Below are 11,996 nucleotides of genomic sequence, written 5' to 3' on the forward strand. Positions count from 1 at the left end.
TTTTTGGCCCCTAATGTCTTTTTTTAACCCTTTTGCCCCCTAACATTTAATGGATGAGGTTAGTGTTAGGGGCCAAAAGGGTTAGAAAAAAAGACGTTGGGGGCTCAGATGTTAAAAAAAAAATTTGAGCTAAAAGTGTAAAAGTGATATAACTACAGGGGCCAAAATCATAATTTTCTCTAAATAATATTATAAATGAGAAGAAAAGATTAAACTAAATAATAATTATCCATAATATATATTAAACTAAATAATATTTAATAGGAAAGTTATCTATAACTAATTAGAAAAGATTAAATTAAAATTATAATTATCTATAAGAGATGCTCTAGTATGATGACAAGTGTCCCAAAAGTGGTTTCTTTTATTATATAGTATAGATTATGCTTTATTTGTATTTGGATAAAGAATAATTGTATTTGGATAAAGAATAACGAATTATGTATTACTTTTAATTTCTTCCATATATTTTGGTCTAAAACTTATAGTTAAATTCATATGGATACATGATGATGTGGTTTGAACAGATAATCGAACAACCAAGAAATAATAGAGAAGCTTGAGAAGAAATTGAGAGCGAATAATAGATCAAACTTTCTGATGACTTCGTTCATAGAGTTAAGTTCGCGTACAAACAGTCTTATCATACAAAATATACGAATAGCATGGAAAAGTAGAAAAATTGACGGTGACATTTTCTTAGCTATTCTACTCGTATAGTAATTATAACAACTACTCTTCAAATGATCTCGTAGGGTAATTTTGTAGTGTATCATAATTACTCTACAAATGATTTTGTAGGGTAATTTTAAACTGCTCTACAACTAGTCAAATAGAATTATTCTACAAGTGCATCATAATTACTATACTAGTTTATAAAAAAAAAAAAAAAAAACATAACAGACATAATTACATTGAAAGTTTACCAAACAATATACAATTCAAAATCCCCCTACAAAGATCATTTGTAGAGTAATTTTGATAATTACTCTTCGAATAGAATAATTACGAAAATGTTACCTCGCTTTATTTACTTGTTCACCTTTTTCGTACGATAAAAGTATCTGTATTTACCAATGGGGTGGTGGTCCATTGGTAAAGGTAGTGCCTTTAAACATTTTGAAAGGGAGAGGTCTTGAGTTCAAGTTTCATAAATCACATAATTTAAAAGAAATTTACCGTTCAAAAGAAAAGTATTTGTATTTTATCTTTTATCTTCATTCATATTGAAACATGTACAAAATATTAATCTACATGGAGATCATGGAAGCACACCCCCACTCTCTTCCTTAATTGAAGGAAAACATGCAACAAAACAAACTAAAGATGCAGAAACAAAAGCAACGTGAAACAATGCAAAATAGAAAGGATGACATGATTAAGTGCAGGGGTGCAGTTTTCAAGGGGTCGGGGTGTCCGACCCTTCCGAACTTTTCGCTCAGTAGTGTTATGTATGTACGTTTCGTATAGAATTTTTTAGGTATATACGTTTTCGACTCCCGGGTTTTATAAAAAAAAATTACTTATATAGCTCAAATAAAATATTTATATAGCCCAAATAATTCTATTTGGGCCCAAAAATTGTATTTGTAAACATTTTTGGAAGAATGTATTGTTTATAGCCCAATTGCCCAAATAATTATAGCCCAAATAGAAAGCTCACCTTATTAAATAAAACCCAAATTCGCTCAGTGGGTATACGACCAGATGCAAGGAACTGCGAACAGAAGGGGAAAAATCGCTGCTCCTAAGTATTCGATCAGACGCAGGGGTTGCGCTGCTTGTTTGACTTCGAGTGATTCTTCTTCAATCTTCATAAGGTATGTGTTTTTAATCTTTAGGTTTAACTAGGGCTGCAATATATGTGATTTAGGTTGACATTAGGCGTGAAATTGGGGCCGAATTCTTGTCCTAAACTTGTTGAATCTTTATGTAATTATGTCTATTTTTATTTGTTTAATCTTAATGTGATTTAGATAGAAATTAGAGCTTGAAATTTAGCGTGATTTGTTAACTTGTTGTGTTATTAGATTATGCTATGCGGAAGTATAAAAACATAACTTCTTTTTTGAAAAGAAAGAATGAAGAACAAGTGGAGGGAATTGATAATGAGAACAATGAGATTAAACGTTAAAAAGCTTCAACAAGCGAACCGATTAATGAAACAAATTAAAACATTTAACAAAAGCATGATATTCCTCAAAATCCGATTAACATCAATGAAGTGGATGTTAGTAGTCTAGAAAGAGATCCCGCTAAGCAACTTGGAATGTAGAAATATCCAGTTAATATAAGGGAGCAAGTAAGACTAGCTTACACATCATTAGGAGTGTATCAATAAAGCTTGAAGAATAATTCTTCATCCAGCTAAACCGGGTACCCACGTTCCTCTCCTTTTTAATGTTTTGGTGTCTTGTTCAATTGTTTTAAACAGTGTTTACTTTTTAATGTTTGAGAACATTTTTTATTTGATATTAATGTTTGACCCGACCCGGATCAAATCACCGATGTCCGACCCGACCATATCACCTCGAAACAAAACGATAGAAAAAAGAAATTAGGTCCAATGACTTCCGACCCCTCCCCTTGATGGAAATTTTCAAACTTCGCCACTTAAGTGGCAGGTTGGTCCATATCAACACATCTCAGGTAACCAATTTATAATTTAACTTCTAACCAAGGTTGGAGAACTCGCTAGTCGCTAGTCGGCCGGTGAGGTGGGAACTAGCGACTACTTGGGATTAATCGGATCGAGTTTTTTATATGTAATTTTTCAATTTTATGTATATTTATACACATTTTTATCGGTAAATATTTTAAGTAGCTAGGTTTTAACTCTTACCCAACTCATTTTTAAGCATACTAGATTAATTGTTGGAATTCACAAGGTTTGGTTGAAAACTGGCCAGAATTTAGAGGTTTTGGCCGGAATATACAGGTTTTTTGCCGAATCTTGCCGGAATAGCCGATTTTTGGCTGTCCGACTAGGCCTGACTAGCCCGACTAGCGATTAATGAACTGATTAACGAAAAATTACTCAGGTATTGGCCGACTAACGATTAATCGCCGACTAGTCGCTGCCTAGTCGCGATTTTTACAACACTGCTTCTAACCAATTTACTTTGATTCTCATGTGATCATACAAATAATGTTTCAACCCCTAGTTTTAAATCTTGATTCTAATCTACATTAACTACTCGTCTACTCAAGTACTCATACAAACTACAAACAATGTTTTAAATCTAAAATTCATAAGTCATAACTTGTAAAGAAACAACAAAAGAAAACATCAAATAAATTAAAACAACAAAACAGTCAAATAAGTGATATGGTGGAAAGAAACATTATCTATGGTGGGAATCCGACCAGAATTAGGGTAATTGGCGGCCGACGAAGAGGGATGATCGGCGAAGGGTCTCAGGTTCGGACGCTGTTTTTCCTTTTCCCAGCTTCATTCTTTTTTCCCCTATTTTAGTAAGTTTCAAATTTTACATGGGTAAGAGCCTAATGTTATTATTTTGACATTCGTGCCTATTTCTAGAGCAACTAAAGCCCGTTAATAAAGAAAATTAACATTTAGACCTATTTGTAATTTGTAAAGTCCATAAGTTATATTGATAAATGCTATGTAGTGTTTATATTAGATTTATGTTTAAAAAGTTATAAAGTCTTAGAGGTCGGTCTAAAAATTTTATGAGGGTCAGTTTCAAAAGTTTAAGGGTGGTGATTACAAAATTTTATGAGGGGGTGCGGGTCTTGGGATTTTAACATACGTATAACATTATTATTTTTTTCAATGAGGGCCGCTACCCCTACCATTGGTTGTGGGTATGCCACTAAAACTGCGATGGTTTTTAAATGTGTGTTTCACATCATTTTCACACTGTAAGACCATGTGTAGTGGTTATACACTATAATGCCCCCACCATGGGGCGTTTTGCGCCATGTGGCGTCCTAGTCAGCAAGGGGGCATTATAGCAAAAGTGGTGTAGTGGTATAATGCCCCATAATAATGCCCCATTCAATCATTTAAAAAAAAAAAAAAAAAAGAAAAGCAACTAACCAATTGTCAGCGAGCACTTGTCAACTTGTCAGCAAAAGAAAAAGCAACCTGCAAGACTTCAAGCCATTTTCGGCGTTTTCCTCATAACGCGAAATCAACTTTTTTGAATTTTTTTTTAAAAATAACGCCGGGTGTAATGGTCATTTGGGCGTTATAGGGCGTTTTTTTTGAAATTTTTTTAAAGAAAACGCCCCACTACACATGGTCTAATGCAAAAAGATGAATATCGTTCACACCATTAGCTTAACTCAAGGTGAAGGATTTGAGATGTAACTTGACGAGGTTTAAGACCACTCCTATTTGTGACCTCAAATGAGTTGGGTTGCCACTTGGCCGATTTATATTGGTTTCATTTTAATAAATAAAAAAAAATAGAAAAAAAAGAGGGCAACCTGGTTGGTACAAAGTCACAACCCAGCTAAGTTTAATTTTTGCCACTCTCACTATGATTGGTAAACCAAATTAATATTCTTTTTCAATTTTTATTTTAACAACTTCTTCCCCTATTAAATAAATTACTCGAATAACTTTTCTGATTTAAACTTAAAAATGAAATTAAATATACTGTATTTCTTAGTTTTTTTTGTGAGCATACCGGTATAAATTTTATTAAAAACAGAGTTCGTTCAAAAATGAAACTAAATATACTGATTTTTTTTGAAATAATAATTTAAAATCTAAATCATAATATATCGGGATAGGTTGGGTTGGTTAGGTGGAAGAGTTCGTTAAAAAAATAAACATTTTTATTACTTATAATAAATTTTATATAATATTTTAAAATCTAAATCGTAATATATTTAGTAAAAAATAGCTTAGGTTGGGTTGTTAATGGTGTGAAATATTGGGATAGGTTGGGTTGGTTAGGTGGAAGAGAGAGAAATTAGTTTTTTTTATTAAAAGTTAGGTTGGGTTGGGTTGTGAGTGTGGATAGTCTAATGTCATCTGCAACAATGAAAAGAGAATTTATACGCGTGAAGCCATTCTTTTGAACACGACTAATGAACAATACCGTTTGATAATCGGCACCTCATTTGCCCATATGGCAGTGTGTGGAATAACTAAAGATCATTCCAATGTTTTATTTACCAAATATTTTTTTATAAGATTTTTATTTACGAAAGCTAGTTTATTTAATTGTTTCATTTATTTTAAAGGGATTTTTACATATTTCCACAATTCCCCTACTTCCTCTTCTTCCAATACAATACAATATCACAATATCTCGTAATTTTTTTAACGTTAAAAGACTACAATATGTAGGAAAATTTTAGAAATTTTCAGCATGACCCATTCGTATTTAGACCGCTAATTCCTGTTTTAGACGGTAAAATACTACAACATAAAAGACCTTTTTAAAACCCAAAATGGACATTGTCTACATTGTTCAAAAACAAAACTACTACTACGAAGTTATTGCCCAAACTACAAGGACATCAAAAGACTACATAAGTTGAAAGTACATAAAACCAAAACTAAGACCACATTAAGTTGGCAATGTCGGAAGCGTGAGATGGGCATAGATCATGTTGAGAATTTACCTACATTCAACAAAATCAAATAAGTTATTCCGTCGTTATTAACATACTTATCTAATAAACCATTTCGTTCTTAAGATGACTTCACATCATTTAATTTGCATTTCTACCCGTTAAACGGATCAATACATACTTACCTCTAAGTAGAGGCAAAACATTCCATTCACTATATATTCGTTAATGAAGGATATTAACATTCAAGACATAACTTCCATTCGGTTCGTTTAAGACGAACTAATGCATTCCTTACATTCTTACACATACACCTCAAACCGTACATGACGGATTGAGTAAAACTTCATTCCTTTCATTCTTAACCTTCCATTAACCGGTTCGACTAGGTTGAACCGGTAATGATGCGTTCTTCTTCATAAATTTTCCATTTTCATAATCCATACAAAACAAATCATATTATTGTTAGGGGTATCGGATCAGAGTAGGCTTGAGCGGAAGCGGAACAAACACACACCACACTAGCAGAAAATAAAGAACACGAGAATTTACGTGGTTCGGTCAAGGTGACCTACGTCCACGGGTTGCAACTAGGGTTTTACTTTTATTAGATGCTCACAACTGTTTTCAGAATGACACAGATCGATTACAATTACATCATAGGTATTTATAGAACAAGATTAGGGTTTCCTACTTGGTCAACAAGTTAACTAAGTGGGCCTAATAACTAGGGTCGGCTAACCCTAACTAGGGTCGGCTACCCTAAAGCCTACGAACCCAACAATCTCCCACTCGGTGGCTTTGCATAGTCCACAAAGCGCATCCAAGAAACCCATCACCAGTAACTTCAGTAATCTTTACGTTCAAGTCTTCCCAGCCTCCAGTTCCAAGAACAAGCTAAGACTTCAGTCACATCCAAGCCACCTAGTTGCAACCACACCTCTCATCAAGTAATTGAGAGACCAGTTGAAGCTCCCACAAGCTCCAACCCAACAGTCTTATCAGACACATTCTCTATCTCAACCGGCTTGCACGATCCACTAGCTCCAGAGATACACCGAGAATTAATACCACTCTCCACATTTTGCAAACTATTTCCAGGAGAGCTTTTTTCTTCAGTCGAAATCTTCGTCTTCAAAACCCAACGGTTCTTTGTGATTGTACCTGGAACACGACCCATGCTCCCACTATCACCAAATCCCCTGACTGGCTTAAACTTAGACCCCCGACCACATTCAACTGACATCCCCAAAGCACCAGGATTCAAGTTCGCAAATTGAACCCTCTTCCGCTTACTAGATTCAGTGAACCAGACTTTATGTTGTACAGGGACGGCTACTCCCTCAACAGGTATCTCAACTAGATACAACGATCCTCGTCTCCTCCCATAGGCAACAACAAGATTTCCATCAATCACCTTCCACTTCCTACCACCAAACTTAACATCTAGTCCCTGTTTATCCAGTTGACTAACAGAAATAAGTTTCTTCGTTAAACCTGGAATTACCCTAGCGTTCTTTAAGTTCCATGTAGTGCCCAGTGGAGTCTTCAGATTGACATCTCCCATACCCGTAACATTAAGAACATGACCGTTGTTAGCTAATCGTGCCTTTCCAAAGTCTCCTTTTTTCAGATTCACCATCGTCTCCCCGCTGTGTATAGCGTGAAACGAAGAACCAGAATCCATAGCCCAAGAATCTATAGATTCTTCACAGCAAACCAGTATGTCACCGTCAGATTCATCTGACACAACACTGTTTACATGCTGCTTACCATCCTCTTTCTTAGGATCAGGACACTCGTTTTTAACATGCCCCTTTTCACCACAGTTCCAGCACCTCACATTCTTCCTAGCTTTAGACAAACTTTTCAAACGACTCCCCCTGCTTCTGTTTTTACCTCTTCCCCTGCTAACATTGAGCATACCAGAAGTAGATCCTCCACTAGTGTTCCTCCGGCGAACGTTTTCACCCAAAACACTATCCCGGACCCGATCAAACTTCAAATTTCCAGTTCTAGCAGTTTCAGTGACCGTTGTCACAAATCCTGACCAATTATCAGGTAAGGAAGATAACAAAACCACAGCCTGAGTATCATCATCCAACTTCATGCCCACAGTTGCTAACCTGGACAAAATTGAATTGACCTCGTTAATGTGGCAGCAACTGAACTGCCCTCGTTCATTCTCATATTAAACAGTTCTCTCATCAAGAACACCCTATTACTGGCAGACGGCTTCTCATACATATTTGACAGAGTTAACATACCACGAGCAGTTGTTTCTTTCATGATATTAAATGCAACGCTCCTCGTCAAAGCCAATGTAATTTTACCTCTTGCCTTTTTGTCCTTTGAGTTCCAAATTGCCTCGGTAGCTTTATCCATTCCAGCAGGTTTTTTTTCGAGTACCACATCCAAATCGCATTCACCAAGTAACGCCTCTATTTGCATTCTCAACCATGCAAAATCAGTACCGTTAAACTTCTCAATTCGGAACTTCCCGTCTTCAGCCATAGCAAACGAGAAAACCAGAAAAAACCACAAGGAACCAAGCAACCGAAACCCGAGCAACTTTCAATAAACCAGAAACCCAAAGTACCTGAACCAGCGACTTCTCTTGCAAACCCGAGCGTAAAATCAGCGAATAACCAGGGTTCAAGAACCGAAACCCTAATCGCCAAACACCCCAAAACCACCAGATCTGCAACAGCAAACCCTACGGCGCAAACCCTAGACCTTACGAGCCGTAACCAGAGAATAGGTACGGGCTGTAAACAAGTCAGCGACGATGGCAACAACAGCAGATCAAGATCTCTCGTCCAGCTCTCTCTCCCTCTCCTGCAATAACCGTGTGAACCGTGTATTTTACTGAACCTTTGGCTCTGATACCACTTGTTAGGGGTATCGGATCAGAATAGGCTCGAGCGGAAGCGGAACAAACACACACACACTAGCAGAAAATAAAGAACACGAGAATTTACGTGGTTCGGTCAGGGTGACCTACGTCCACGGGTTGCAACTAGGGTTTTACTTTTATTAGATGCTCACAACTGTTTTCAGAATGACACAGATTACAATTACATCATAGGTATTTATAGAACAAGATTAGGGTTTCCTACTTGGTCAACAAGTTAACTAAGTGGGCCTAATAACTAGGGTCGGCTAACCCTAACTAGGGCCGGCTACCCTAAAGCCTACGAACCCAACAATTATTTACTACTCAACTTCCATGAACTACCATTGTCATATTTTGGCATAAACGACAAGTGACAATTAGAATTAGTAAGCATAAACAACAAGCTAGAAATGTACATGTACACTAACATACCTCAATCTTGTGAGTTTTCCGTTTTCTTCGTGTTCGAGCTTTCTTCCTTCACGCCTACATGAAACGCATCCATTCGTTTAGCCCAATCGCGTTCATTCATTACTTACAAGATTATCTCATTCACATATCAATTATATTCTTTAACATATTTCATTAGGTAATCAAGACCTCATATTTCACCCAATAATCACAATACTTATCATACAAGCATTTAGTCGAACACGTGGTGTGCGTACAACATATTTAGCGTTATGTACAATGATTTTATGCATAACTTACTAGTTTTACATCTCATTGATCAATTTAACCTCATATCACATAGCTTCACAACCGACATTCAAATTTAACTAATAATACTCTAGTGTTTATACATTCCTACTTCAATTTCTCATAATTTTCCACTATCCTATAATCACTTGTTTCATCTTACTTCTAACATGAAAATGGGTTTTACTCAAATCCTTCAATCTTTTCAGTTTCATGCAAGATACTGTTCCTACATGATGGTACTAATTCATCTTCAATCTAATTTCATACTACTTCAAAATTTGTTCGTCACCCACTTAATAAAAAGTAATAAAAACATGAAATCAACTTACCCTTTTCGTAGAATGTATTTAGATTAGGGAGTTTTTGGGTTCATGCAACTGATTCTTGATTTACAGTGCTTCAATTTTTGAGATTTCTTGAAGTAGGGTTTGAAGGAGATGGGTTTTCCTTCCCCTTGCTCTTCACGCGACCCACACACACCCAATTCACTGGGTTTTGTTTTTCTTGTGTTAGTTTTATTACAATTTTACATATTCAGCCCCCCTTTTATTCCTTTGTTGTCATTTTGCATATTTTTTTTCTTTTCAAATCTTTTCCTTATTTTTTACTAAACTTAACTAATTAAGTTAATCAATAAATTATTTTTTTTGTATTTTTTTGGGTGTTACATAACGGCCAACGAATCCTCCAAATGGGCTATTGGCGAAATTCACATCGGGATACACTCGCCTCCGAACCGGGGATAACCCACACCTAGGGCCAAAGCCCGTGAACACTCGCCGGAATGCACGACAGTGCGGTGAGGTAAAACCCGCTCAGTTCAAAATTGAACTAACGAACTCCGGATACTCGCCTAGTCTCACATCATCAGGTGTCGTAGAAAATAATAATGGGGAGAGCAGAAATTGAACTTGGGTCTCTTAGAACACCAAGTCTTTTTCATACCACTCCACCACCACATCATTGGCACAATATCTCATAGTTAATTGCTCAAAAGAAACACAATGTTTCAGAAAATATAACGTGGTCATTTTTATCTCTTTTTAGGCTCGTCGCCTACCTAGTTTAATTCTTTTCTTTCTTGATCTTCCAGTGAACTTTTGATTGTAGGTATGTCGTTGTTGTGAATAATCCTAACTAGTAGTTTACCCGTCCGCTGTCCGGGTATATATGATTAACATCATCCAAACTCACTGTATATTTTAATATCACGATGACTACTTATCTAACTATTAAGAACATCAATAACTATGTCTATATTTAAAGTAATGTTGACTTTTAATTTGATTTCGATTAATAACTACAACTCTTCTTGAATTGTCATACATACTAATTTAAAATCTTACATCTAATTCGCACAATTTAAAATATTTAATTAATTATTTGTAATTGATTAACGTAGGAATTGCTAACACCAATAAATGAAGATAAATGAGATCTATCAATGTTACATGTTTACAAAAGTATTAAAAAAAACTATCAACGACAACCAAACGTAGATTATATTTATGTCATGAGAATATTATTTAAGAACATCAATAACAGTGTCTACATTTAAGATAATAATGACTTGTAATAAATGATAAACATGCAGGATACATATACAGAAAAAAAGCAGATAATGTTATCAAGATCTCACAAGTATATTACAAAAAAAGTCAAAAAAAGACAATGTATACTATAATATATACAATAAATCATAAACATGCAGAATACATATACAAAAAAAGCAATTGATGTTATCAAGACTTCCCAAGGATATTACACAAAAGCCAAAAAAACACAATATATACTATAATATACAATTTCGTTAGCAAAACACAAACCATTGTAAAAAACACAATGACTTATTATCCAACTATTAAGAACATCAATAACCATGTCTATATTTAAGATAATAATGACTTTTTATTCGATTGCGATTAGTAACTACAACTGTTCTTATATTCTTATACATCGAATTGTCATACGTACTAACTTAAAATCTTACATCTAATTCACACAATTTAAAATTTTTTAAGTAACTATTTTTAAATTGATTAACATAGCAATTGCTAACACCATTAAATAAAGATAGATGAGATCTATCAAAGTTAGATCAACATAAACTAAATCAATTACAATTCTCTATATGGTCGCTCGAAGAAAAGGGAGCATATGAAGAACTAAACAGAAAAGTCGGCATCATCAGTGATAACAATTACAAGCGAACCTGGAGCAGCATCGGATAGCTTGATGAAGTCCTCCACTCTCCCCATCAGATTTCAAGAACAACGCAGAAGAGTTTATCACACAACTGTTGAAACAGGATCAGAAAATCTGCGACATCCTAGCCGATCTGCAAAACGAAAGAAAGAATGAAATCGCGTGGAAGAAGGCGAGAGTCGTCGAAATCTTAGGAAGTGTTAATTGTAGCGTATAATATTTTATACATATTTCACTCTTTAATCTTTCTTTATATTTAATTTAATAAAATTAATATCCATTGGATACAAACTAAACACAATGACAAGAACACATAACATAATGTATAGAAAACCCACCTAGTTGCAAAACACAATAATCAGACGCAATAACACAATATATAGAATCAGTTGCAATACCATGGCTAATATTAACACTATCCATACCACCAATATTCAAGCATTTCTTTATTTAATTAAACAAACAATAAAATATAAAAGATAATAAAAAGATACGCAATCAACATCATATCTATCACAATCAAAACAACTTCATCATCACCAGCGTTTCATATCTCCTTGAAGATCATCGCCGCTGAAGATTTGATCGATAAAAAGGTAACTTCCGATTGTAAATCTTAACGGTTTAAGTTCTATTAGTT

At 35.0% G+C, this 11,996-nt stretch overlaps 1 long non-coding RNA gene across 1 annotated transcript; it reads right to left on the reverse strand.

Moving 5' to 3' along the window:
• Positions 1-5,374: 5,374 nt before the first annotated feature.
• On the reverse strand, positions 5,375-9,612 carry LOC118482214. The gene is made up of 3 exons (XR_004867744.1): positions 9,481-9,612; positions 8,882-8,935; positions 5,375-5,604 (listed from the first exon to the last, which is right to left on the reverse strand). It is a non-coding gene; the product is annotated as an uncharacterized LOC118482214 (long non-coding RNA).
• Between the last annotated feature and the right edge of the window lie 2,384 nt (positions 9,613-11,996).

This window comes from Helianthus annuus, chromosome 9, assembly GCF_002127325.2.
Source record: "Helianthus annuus cultivar XRQ/B chromosome 9, HanXRQr2.0-SUNRISE, whole genome shotgun sequence".
NCBI classification, from domain to species: Eukaryota; Viridiplantae; Streptophyta; class Magnoliopsida; order Asterales; family Asteraceae; genus Helianthus; species Helianthus annuus.